This window comes from Pteropus medius, unplaced genomic scaffold, assembly GCF_902729225.1.
Source record: "Pteropus medius unplaced genomic scaffold, Ma_sr-lr_union100, whole genome shotgun sequence".
In the NCBI taxonomy this organism is placed as follows: Eukaryota; Metazoa; Chordata; class Mammalia; order Chiroptera; family Pteropodidae; genus Pteropus; species Pteropus medius.
This window is the reverse complement of record NW_024349796.1, coordinates 8,743,719-8,755,586: the sequence shown is the minus strand read 5'-3', so window position 1 is coordinate 8,755,586 and position 11,868 is coordinate 8,743,719.

The following is an 11,868-nucleotide window of genomic DNA, read 5'->3' as shown; positions in this document are numbered from 1 at the left end:
TCATGTTAACAATCATTTTCCTTGTATTATTGACGGAAGACCTGATCTCAGTGTGCACGACTGTAGAAGACTTGATAAATTAGATATTTTTCTGATTACATAACCTCTCTTCAGCGAATCCATTCCCTCCAAAGGGCAGTGAAGGTTGAGGGAACACAGCAGTGTTTGTTGTGACAGGTGAGTGCTAAGTGCTTCCTGCTTCTTCTCTCAGTGCCATATGGCATTTTTAAGATAAGAATTCAGAAGCAAAGGAGTCGGGACATTCTTTTTATAACTACTTCTGGCTGGAGAGAGTTTTATAAAAATATGAAAGGGTAAGCCTACAGTGAGCCTGTGCGTTGTGTTAGATATCATTATGTCTCCTAGTTTGTGTACCTGTATAGAGAGGCAAAACACATTTCTTTCAGAAAGTTTTTTGAAATCATTTCCAAACTGTCTGTTTTGCTTTGTTCATCAATATCGCATCATGATTTGAGCTCAGAGAAGCAGAGCTCTACTCAGCTGGAATCCAAAGTCATTGGTCAGGTGGTGCTTTTCCCTTTTTATAGACAGATGCTAGATCACGAGCCTGTCGGCCTTCAGGCTCAACCCTTTGGTCTAGTGGTTTTCGGAGAGTGGAGATATCTCCATTCTAATCATCTGGGGTGTGTGTCGTATCTGCATTCCTGGGCCACCCCTGAGATGGCCTGGACCAGAGTGTCCGGGGTGGTGGCCAGGGTCGGCTTTTAAACAAGTAAGCACAATGTTAAAGCAGAAGCACCCAGGTCAACTTCATCTTAAAAGTGGGGTTGTCCATCATCTCTTTTTCTCTATAAGGAAGAGCACAAAAAGAACTCCGTCTAGATATGTCTTGAAATTGTGACAGGAGTTTGTATTCAGTTTCCTTTGATGGAAAAATTAGCTTCTGTACTGCATTGTCTCCATAAAAAAGGGGGATGAGAGAAATAGTTTTATGTGCTAGGCTCTGTGGTGGGGGCAGGGGTCTCTGCGGTGACAGTCCTAACAGCAAGGATGTGTAGGTCCATAGGCTTTTCCTTGTCTACCATAGACCCTGCCCGTCCTTAGTTTGGTGACACTGTATAGCATCAAGAATCTGGGGCTGCAGTTAGCCTAATTCTGACACTCGACTCCACCACTTACCAGGTCTAATTTTTGAACTTTCTGTGGTTCTTATCTGTACTCATCTGTAAGACGAGGATATTAACAGCTTCTCTGAGAATTAAATGAGATGATACACGGCGATCATAAACCATAGGATGTCGGGTAACGACTAACAGACCTTTACGTAGCTTGCCCTCTGTCCTAGTGACAACATCTGTCAGCAGGTCACCTTGGCCTCATCTAAGCAACACAAGGATCAGCCGGTGGTCAGAGAGGGCGGGAACCCCAAATGTTCACTCTGCCCTCAGTTCAGAAGGGTGATGGTATGTTGACATTGAAGAGCATTAATTTCCCTGAATACTGCTGTACCTACATCCCAGACATTTTGATACATAGAATTTTATTCTGTTCTAAATGTTTCCTCCATGTCTGTCTGTGTTAGTTTGCTCAGGTGGCTGTAGCAAAATACCACAGAATCAGTTATTTGAACATTTAGCTTCTCAAAATGTTTATAATGCAGTTTTCTTAAATGAGCAATAGAGATGAGTTGACATTGACTTAAAGAAAAACCTTTACTTTAAATATTTCTCAATTTAAGGTGTATCATCATTGCACATTTTTTTTCTTAATTTCCTAAAATCACTTTGCCTATGATATAAAATATACACGTAGGTAACATCTGAAGTAATTTGATAACCTGACTCATAGCATATATAGAAATATTAATTCAAAACAAAGACTTTAAAAAACATTTAGGTAGAAGTTATTTTGACTCCTTTATACCTGTGAGAGACACCCTTTGAAAATTAAGTGCTTTGGATGTGTTTTTGTGAAGAAGTCCTATTAGAAATTATTAAATAATGGCTAAACCTAAATCCATAACTAAAAGCTAACAACAACAAATAATGAATAGGAGTAAGTGCTTATAAATGAAGTGTTTTAGTTCGATCTCCGTTTTTGTGCTCAGCCCTTCCTTGGCAGAGAACTTTTACAGCCTGTAGCAGACTTGGGCAGGTATGATACTTGTATAGCCAGTGTCTGCAGTGTGTTGCAATCGAGGCTGGTATTCTAACAGTGAGGATCGTGCCTGGTTTGTCTCTTTGGCCATCAGAATCTCGCAGTGTTGTTTTGGGGCTCATTGTGTTCATATAACTATACATGCCAATGTGAAAAGAAGTTATTTTGTAACTGTGAATGACGTCAAAGACAACGAAATACGGCTTGAGATGTTAAGTCCTACGCTTTGTATTAAACTGAAGCATGAGCACACGTGCACACACGAAACTAGCACGCTTGAAATGACATAGTGCAGGTTTCTGGTATTACTGTCCAATATTTTTTCACCAGAGACGTGGTGACACTTTTTGACAAATATGTCTCCAGTCTTTATTCTGGTCGTGTTCATAATCTTTTTAAAACTTAGCTTTATTCTTTATTAGCTTCTTCTCCAGTTAGGAGTGTGGCTATTTAATATCATTAGCAGATATTTCTCAGTTCTCCACTACTTTGGCTGAAATCAACTTCTAAGACTTCAGTGTCCTTCACTCCTATTTCTAAGGAGCAGAGTGATGGCTCTGTTTTTCCAGGATGGCTCACCTCTGAGCGGTGGTGGTTTCCTTGTGCTTTGAGTGCTCAGACTGGCCTCACTGAACTCCCTTCTCGGTCCCTCTCCACCAGCCTGCCAGGTGCATTTGGCATCCAGCTAGTCTCCTTGACGTAAACCTGAACGTTCTTCTCTTTCTTCCTTAACACCAAAAAAAAAAAAAAAAAAAAAACACTGGTTATGTCTGCTATTTTATATCCTAAATATTTTTCATCTGTCCACTCCTATTTGGTCTTACTGTCATCTTTCCCATTGTTTGTCAGTGCTCTTCTTCCCAGAACCCAGAGCAAGGAGGTGATGTTTCAGATAGAGCTATTCGAGATGCAGTTCTGACCATATCATTCCCTGACGAACCCTTAGAAACACCTCCTTAGAAACACACACACACACCCCTCCCCCCACCCCCAACTTGACCCTGCTTATTTTTCTGGTCTTTTCTATTCTTCTCTCCTCACCAACTTTTGCACGTCATGCTGTAGTGCTTCCAAAATGGTTTTCACCACCTTTCAAGCGGCCTTTAATCACACAATTTTTTCTGCTTGGAATGTCCTTTCTGCCCTTTTTCATCTATCTAATGCCTAATCATTCCTTAAGCCTCAGTTTAAGTATCTCCATCCCCAGGAAACCCTCACGCGGAGGCTCCCGGCTCCCCGTGCAGCCGAGCGCTTCTGCATGTTGCAGGAGGGTGCAGCGCCGTGCGCGGACCGTCGGAATGGTCAGTTTCTGTGTCCCTGTCCCTTCAGACACAAGCTATTCTGCACAAGGACTCTGGTATTCATTTTCGTGTAGCCAGCCTTTCACATACTGTATGCTCCAAAAATAGCTCGATATGTAATTTCTTACGAAGATCCAATTTGAATCTTAGAGTCCAGATATTATCATCCAACAGGATCTCCAAGGTTATTCCCAGTCTAACTTTAAAAGATGAAAGTTTGCTCCCGCTGAGGATATTAAATAGAATGTGCCACAGACTTTGAAGGCAGTGCCAGATTTTAAAGAATTTTGAGTACTGCTTGCAGTGTTACAATAAACCTAGTATCTCCCCCAGATGACCAGTCTTAAGAAGTAAACAATCATTTGGATGTGTGATTGTCAAAAAACATAACAATTTTATGTTTTAACATTCATCTTTTCTCATAATTGTATGAACATTCTAAGTGTAAAGGAGTGTGATTTGGAGTGTGTGTGACAAAGTATGGCTCCCATAGAATGAGGCCAAAGAAGGAGACACGTGTAATTCAAATTATTTAAAGCCCTGTGAATTATTATGACCATAATACAAACCATCAGTTTCCCTGATGTTGTCATCAGAGTCTAATATCCATTCTAAAGCCTCTTTCTTTTTTTCTGCCTTTTGTCTTAGCCTCTGTCTTTTCCCCTTTTCCCCTCCTAGATTTATATATCTGTCTCTGTCGTCTCATAAAGGTGCTGTGTCTCCCACCTCTGAGCAGGTGTGACATCTCCTGCAGCATGTAGGAAGACAGGACTGTGTTTGAGAGGACAGACACAGCTGCAGCATATTATTAAACGAAGACGAAGATCCAGCAAGAATGTAAATCACCCAACCAATTGTGCATCATTAATTCTTGATGCCAGTTTGAGGCAGGAGAATAAAAATCTACCTTCTACCAAGTGCACTGTGAAAATTCTCAAATTAATTTTGATAGATCTATGTTGCAGTAAATCACCCAGGACCCAGAACTCTTATAAATTAGACAAAGCAGCACAGAGGATGGACGTGATGGTAGTAGGAACCATACTTCCTTTGCCTTTCCATTTTATTGTAGTACATAAATATCCTGGAAACAGACATGGTTCTCAATTATCTAAAGAAAGGAAAGAGGATAAAATATTTGGCAAAAGTAAAGTTCTTAGAAACCTGTCGTCACTGACTTCTGGAAAAGCCTCACTGACAGAGAAAGTTCTGGTTGCTGCCAGAGATAAGTAGGGTCCAGTGCTGTTCTGTAGCTGGGCATTCAGTGGGGGAATTGCCACGTTAAAGCATAACTCCCTGGAGAAAAAAATGATACACACTTCGACATTGAGTTGCAAAGCATGGAAGTGTGTGTGTGTGTGTGTGTGTGTGAGAGAGGAGAGAAATAGAGAGAGAGGGAGGATGAATGAGAATGAATTTCTCTTCATTTTTGAGCTTCTGAGCCTAATTGCTGTGTGACACTAAGTGGTTGGTAATGGGGGAAAATTAGTGAACTGGTTATTTTCAAGTAGACCTAACAGGACTGATGTTTTGCTTCTGATCTTTAAACCTTTTACTAGTCTCATTGATTGGAGTTGACAACTGCAGTTCTTGCATAAGATCCATTGTATCATCATGGGGTGGACAGAATCACAAGATTGGTAACTAATGGGTTTTCCAGGTGTAAAGAAAAAGCCCTGGGTGGGCTTTGGTAGGACTGACAACCTCTCACTGACTTCACTGTCGGAAGTGTACTGGTGCCTCAGTTTCCCTAAACACAAACTTCTCTGCTTAAATTTTCAGGGGATTTTTTAATCTGTTTGGTATTTAGTTCAGGATCTTTAATAAGAACTCCTCTGAAATGAGGAAATGAAAACAAACCGTTTTCCAAATTTCTTCCTGAAATAAAAGGAAAGCACATGTACAGCAAGGCAAAAGCATAGCTTCCGTTGGTCCAGTGGATGGTGCCTGACGAGGGCTGGAAGAGGCAATCGATGAACAGAGTCATCAGTTAGTTAAATGTGAGGTGGTTCCGGAACAAGGTGAGCCTGACTTGAATAACTTTTTTTTGCCCCTCTGCAGTGCAATCTTGGCATTTTACAGCAATTTCTTGAGTTTATTTTGGGGATTAAGTGCAAACAGCAGTGCAAACCTGCAACCTAGTCTACTGTCCAGAGACGACACTTGGTGTTGCAATGGGAGACAGTAGGGAGGTAAAGCTGAGTGAGTGGGATGAAATCTCTCTTTTGGAGAAGTAATCTCTTCTCTAAGTTATTAAACTTTTTAGACTGCTAGGTTTTTGATGAGCTTATTTAAAATCTTTGGGGAGGAGTGAATTACCAGCTTAGAATTACCAGCTTAAAATGCTGACAGCATTAAAAAACAGCAAGAAATTCTTGATTTTCAAGGGCTTCTTCCCTCACCCCCCAAACCATTCGATTTTCCTAGTTATCGTCTTTGTCTTTCGACCAAAAAAGAAGAGAACCATTTGAGAGGACAATTTTGAGGTCTTAATCCATATTTCTTTCCCAGTTATCTTTTAACATTCAAAATAAACATCTTTTAACGAATCTTTTTTTGGTGCAGGAGAGCTAAATGTTAAGCTTACGATCAGCAGCTAATTAGCTGCACATTTGGGGGGTTGTCAATGAACTCCTGAATATTGATTAAAGGATTTGTAAAGAATAAGCTATTTTCAGAAAACTGGATCCTATCAAATATTCTTGCCTCCTGTCAGTTGAGAGGAAAAGTCGTGTGTGTTAGACATCTTAAACCTGCCTTACTGCGGACTCAGACTTTAAAACCCAGTGTCTGCATCGCAATGCGTGCACGCCATACCGACCTCGTGTGAAAAGTTGCTGTCCATTTCAACATCTTAATTGACTTCTGCTTTTGAAGAAATCTCACTCTATGCCCTAGAAATGCTGTGCCAGTTCTAAAGTTCTTGAGTCTCAATGTGGCTTTTGTCGTCTTGTTTGCCGATCTTGTGGGCCGCCTTGGGCCAGGAAGATGTGTCGCCTGCGTCTTAGGGAACCACCAAAGGGGCTGGATTGCCACATAGAAGAGGCTGTCCTTGTGGCGTGACAGGACTGTGCTCTGTCACATGGACTCCTGGCATTCTGCTCTCTCCACCACCTCTGCCTTTGCCAAGGCCACTGCCGCTGTCGTCATTGCATCCTGCTCATTTCACACCGCTGCTTTGCCTGCATGCTGGCACCTACCTGTGCCAGCACTGCCACTTCCACCAGGGCTGTCCCATATTTTCCGGGGCTGTCACATTCCCCGGCATTCCTGCCAGCTACCTTTGCTGGTGTTGCCAACACTGTCCTCCTCTCTTCTTTTGACTTCAGCAGAAAGAAAAAATCAAAATCAAAATGAAAATAACTGGTACACAGTGGCTCCCTGGAGGCTTCCTTCCTGGTTTCTGGCTCTGGATGCTGAGAACTGAGAGGATCCTGGGAGCTCAGGTTTTCCACACGTTTCCTGCTGGGCTTCAGCTCTGCCTTCTCACCGCCTGGGGCAGACTGGGGCAGACTGAGGCAGACTGGGGCAGACTGGGGCAGACTACTTAGGGCAGACCAAGAGGCAGACTACAGGGCAGACTGGGGCAGACTGGGGCAGACTAGGGCAGACTACAGGGAGCAGACTGGGGCAGACTGAGGCAGACTGGGGCGGGCGAGCGAATGGAGACGCAGCAGAACGGCCTTACCATCTCTACGTGGGCTGATGAGGAGGACGGGGCCTCGACACAGGTGCAGGAAAAGAGTACAAAAGGTAGACGTCGTCACTGTGCCCAGCAGGGAGCAGGAAAAACATGCTCTGGCAAAACCAGTTATTGCTTGGGATGTTTTTTTTGGGGGGGAGAGGGATGGGACATTAAGCTCAAGACAGAGTCGATGGGGAAGCCAACCTCACTGAGAAATCCAGGAAGAGGAGGCAGTTAAGAGGGCATAAGTGAGTTTAAACCTGTTATTTTTGTTACTAATGGGACGTAAGGGTAAATAAATCTAGGAGAAATCAGGAAATTCTTGGAAAAGCCAGATTTGGGGAAAATAGAGGCAACAGCTATAACTGGGAGTGGGCGAGACTATCAGGTTAGGAAGGATAATAAAGTAAGCAATAAGTCTGAGTGAAATACAGACTAGTGTTTATGTGGAAGAAGGAAGAAGACACATGGGTAGAAAAGAAAATGGATAGAGGTAAAATTGCTGCCGTAATGCAATGGAAATTATTAAGGGAGGAGAGAGTTTGAAGATGTAAGGGATGATGTGTAGACATCATGTGTAGACATGAAGAATGATGACTATTAGGATGAAAACAGATTTTGATAATTAAAATGTCACAGTTCATTTTGGGAGAGTAATTGCATTAAATCATTGGTGAAGATTACAGTCAGTTGAAGAGCCAAGTTAATGGAAGTAAGACAATCCAAGTTCCCCCACACTCATTATACCATGTGGGTGAACATTTGAAAATGTTTCCTAGGATTCTTCTTGAAGGATGTACACTAAGGTCGTAATCACACAAGCATGCAGAGAAGGAGACAAGACTATACTGCAGCATTGTTTATAATAGAGGAAAATTGGCTTCCTAACAAATAATACCAGAGTTGGTTAAATACTCTATACAATTAAAAAAAAATACAACCATTTTAATGATAGAGATTTACTTTTATTAACATAGAAAGTTATTTGTCATAAATATTGGTCCATGAAACACACATTTATAATACATGATCAATTTTTATTAAATGTATTTTCTTAAATGTGTGTGAATACCTTTAAATAATAACACTTTTTTACTGGATGATAGGATATCAATCAATCTGATTTTTTAATTTAATTTTTCATATTGTAATTTTTAAGTAAAAAATGGGAATGAATATGAGAAAACCTGAAGAGAGAGAGAAAATGGTGACTTTAACTGAGTTCAAGGTCACAGAAAGGACTTAGGTTGGGGGAACTGGGCATGGACCTAGTCAAGAAGAAAAAGAATGAGGGAGAAATTCAAAAATCGAGTAAGAATAATAACTTGATGAAACAAGATTCTGAAAAATGTGCAAAGGACAGGGATCAGACTGGGTTTAACTCCAGAAAGGAAAGAAAATTCTTCTGAAGTGGAAGAGGAAGAAAAAACCAGGATGGCTAAATATGTAGAAAAAGTTTTACATGGATATATGGAAAATTGAGATAGCTCAGGTCAGATGGACTATTTACTTAAAAAAAGAAGGTTCAAGGTGAAGCCATGAGCTGAAGACAAGAGCGTATGGGTCGGCACTTGAAAGAAATAGAGAAAGTGTGGAATATGGAAATTCAATAGAGACGAAGGGAGGTGGGGGGTATTTGAACAGATCATGTCAGGAGTCCAGCTGCAATCGGACAGCCTCAATTGCAGCATTAAATTGTTTTAGTCCCTTTATGTATTAATAGAATTAAAGCCATCCTTCTCATATATGTCAACTTTACACTCCAGAAAAGTGAAGGAATACTTCTGTACTAATTATGAAAGCTATCAAGCTGCTACTGATCTAAGCAATGTCTAGGAATAAAAAAAATTTCTTGACAGAGCTAGGTGAAATCATAGATACAGTTACTCAAGTACAGAAACTACGTGTCATCACAAAATGCGTTTTCAAGGACACAGACACATCAGCCCTGATTGCAGATCTTTTATTAGGCTACTAGTGCTTCAGATTTTCTGCAGCTTCAAAAATCAAACTTGCTTGACTCTGTTTTCTAGAGTCTTCCAGCTTCCCACATACCGGCAACATTACTAGCTTGAATTAGGGGAGGCTTTGCCTTAAGAATTTGGAAGAATTGGTCGGAAGGTGTTTGTCCTGCTTCCTTGGAGAAATTCAGGTTGGGGACGTCACTCGAGGGCATTTTCAATATTTCTGAATTCTGTGGGGGGAAAAGTAAAGTGAACTAAATATATCGACAGGTGATTTGTCAGCTGGTGCCGCAGCTTTTCATTTCCCCTCAGTTAATAATGCACACACTTGCCGTGAAGGAAGTGCTGGCTGATGGAAGAGCCGAGACTGAGAGTCCAGTCCCTTCTGTGTTGTAACGGGAAAGGAGCAGAGCAGGAAGCATAAAGATTAAAGAGAAGAGAGAATGACTTTTTTCATTCTGTCAAATTACTGTTTATATTGGGCAATATTGCAGGCTTGTCGGTTCAGCTTGGAAGTTCTTCAAATCAGAGGAGCCATTTACTATATAATAGAGAACTGTACAGGCAAGTCATTTTTAAAAATGAAAACATTTCATATCAGCTTTTTCACAGAGCATGTTTCTCACTTCTGAGACGTGGCCGATTTTTATTTATTTATTTGCTCAGATTGGAAAAGATGAATGAGTGGGGCTCCACATCCAAGAAATTAAGAAGACATTCGGAATGTGCCAGTTTAGTTTGTTTTGATGCATACATTTAGTTATAAACAGGCGATTGAAATGCATTTATTTGTATCTATGACAATCATTGATCCCTGATTATAGGTATTCTATCAGTGAGCTAATACACCAATTCAATACTCTGAGCACTTTAAATCAGGAACACTTTTAGACCCTGGCAACGATTTTTGATTGAAAAGAGAAAATAAATGTTTACACGTGGTACTTTTTTAATGCTAATCAAACTCATTAATAAAAGTATTAGAGAAACAATTCCTGTTTTAGTTCTGGTCAGTTAATGCCCAGAGTAGATTGACCTTCTCAAGGTCAGGAATGAATTTCAGTAACTAGAACAAGCACTTCCTTTTGAGATGGCAGCGTGTCCATCACATTCTCTGATACTTCCTGCTAAGTCTGCGTTTTGTAGGACTTAGGCTTGTCTAAGGACAATGGTGAAGAAAAAGGAACGGGAGCCGTATGGTGCTGCCGCGCGTAAAGGTGTTAAGATGGCCAGGTGAGAGAGGGTCAGGTCTGGGGTCTGCCTCAGCAATTCGTTTCTGCGAGGCTCATCTCCCGCACCCTGCCCCGTCTATAAAATAGGGTAACAGATAATAACTTTCTGTTAATATTTTTGTTGTTTGTTTACTTCTCCCTCTCCTGACCCCACCCCTCCTCCCACACACACATGCACGCGTGCACACGCACACACACACGCACATACAAACATACACTCACAAACCTTTATAGGAAGTTGTTACTAGGAAAATTAATTGGTATAATTGTAGAACAGCTGGTATTAAATAGGGATGGATTTGGTTCAATGTCACTTTAAAGTACCGAGTGAATTTAATCCTTTCTTGACATCAAGACCACAAGAAAACTTTTTTTTTCTACATTAGAACAGCCCCTTTGGTGGTGCCTGTGGCTTCCACAGTAGCATGGCAAATTCCAGCTCCGTGATGTCACCAGGAAAGCTTGAGTGAACTTGCTGCTTCTGAACACGCAGTTCTTGTGCTAAATATTCCAACTCGTTTTCTGAATTTATTTAGTTGGAATAGAAAAACAACTTTTTTGATTTTTGATTTACAATGACCCATCCCAACCCTATTCATTTATGCTTGAAAAATATTTGCCTTTTTTTCCTTATAAGAAAGGCATCGATTGTTTTAATCAATAGGTTCATTTATTCATTCAGTAAACATCAGTAAACACCCATTCTCATTCAGGCCTTGTGTTCGACACTGAGATTTAGGATTAAGTGGCAGGTGTGTAAACATAAAGTGATAGTCCTCTGTAGTAGTACTGTAACACACCTGTAAAAGGGCTGTTAACACTTGAGTACAGTGAGTGACCCAGTCTGAGCAGTTTGAGCAGGATTTATGGATGAGTTGACATTTGGCTGGAAATTAAAAAATGAGGAAAAATTTAGAAGTGTGGGAATAGTTTCTGAAACAGCATGATCTATTTGGTGATGCCAAGTAATTCTTTGTGATAGATACGCAGGATGAAATGGGATTATCGAAATGGAGGCAGGTAGTAGGGACGTGGGTATAAATTACACATAGTAAATTGCTGGTTGATCTGGTTTATGTTCACACTGTTGGATCCATCTTCGTTTTATTTGATCCACTGATCTCGTTGAAGTCTCTCATATGTGATAAAAGAAATAAGACAAAAGAAAATTGACTCTAAAGTTTTTTACTTTTTTATGGCATTAGTGTAACTTACAAGGACCCATTTGGATGTCATTTGAAATTTTTTCTATGTGCCACTGAATTTTCAAAATATAGCTTCATTAAGGCAAAGATTTATGTTCCTAATATGCAGAGGGGTGTGTGTGTGTGTGGTGGTATACATGTATATGTATGTGTGTGTGTGTGTGTACACTGTTTTAACTAGGAATTGTTCATTCACTTGCAAGAGAAATTCACTCCATCTAACTTAAATAAAAAGGCAATCTTTTGGGGGCTGGGGAGGAAAACTTCTGGAAAACCAAGCATATCTGTGACCCAAAATGCACAGGGACCTGGGTATAGATTATGCTGTGAGTGTAATGTAGGTATAATTTGTAACCCACATCC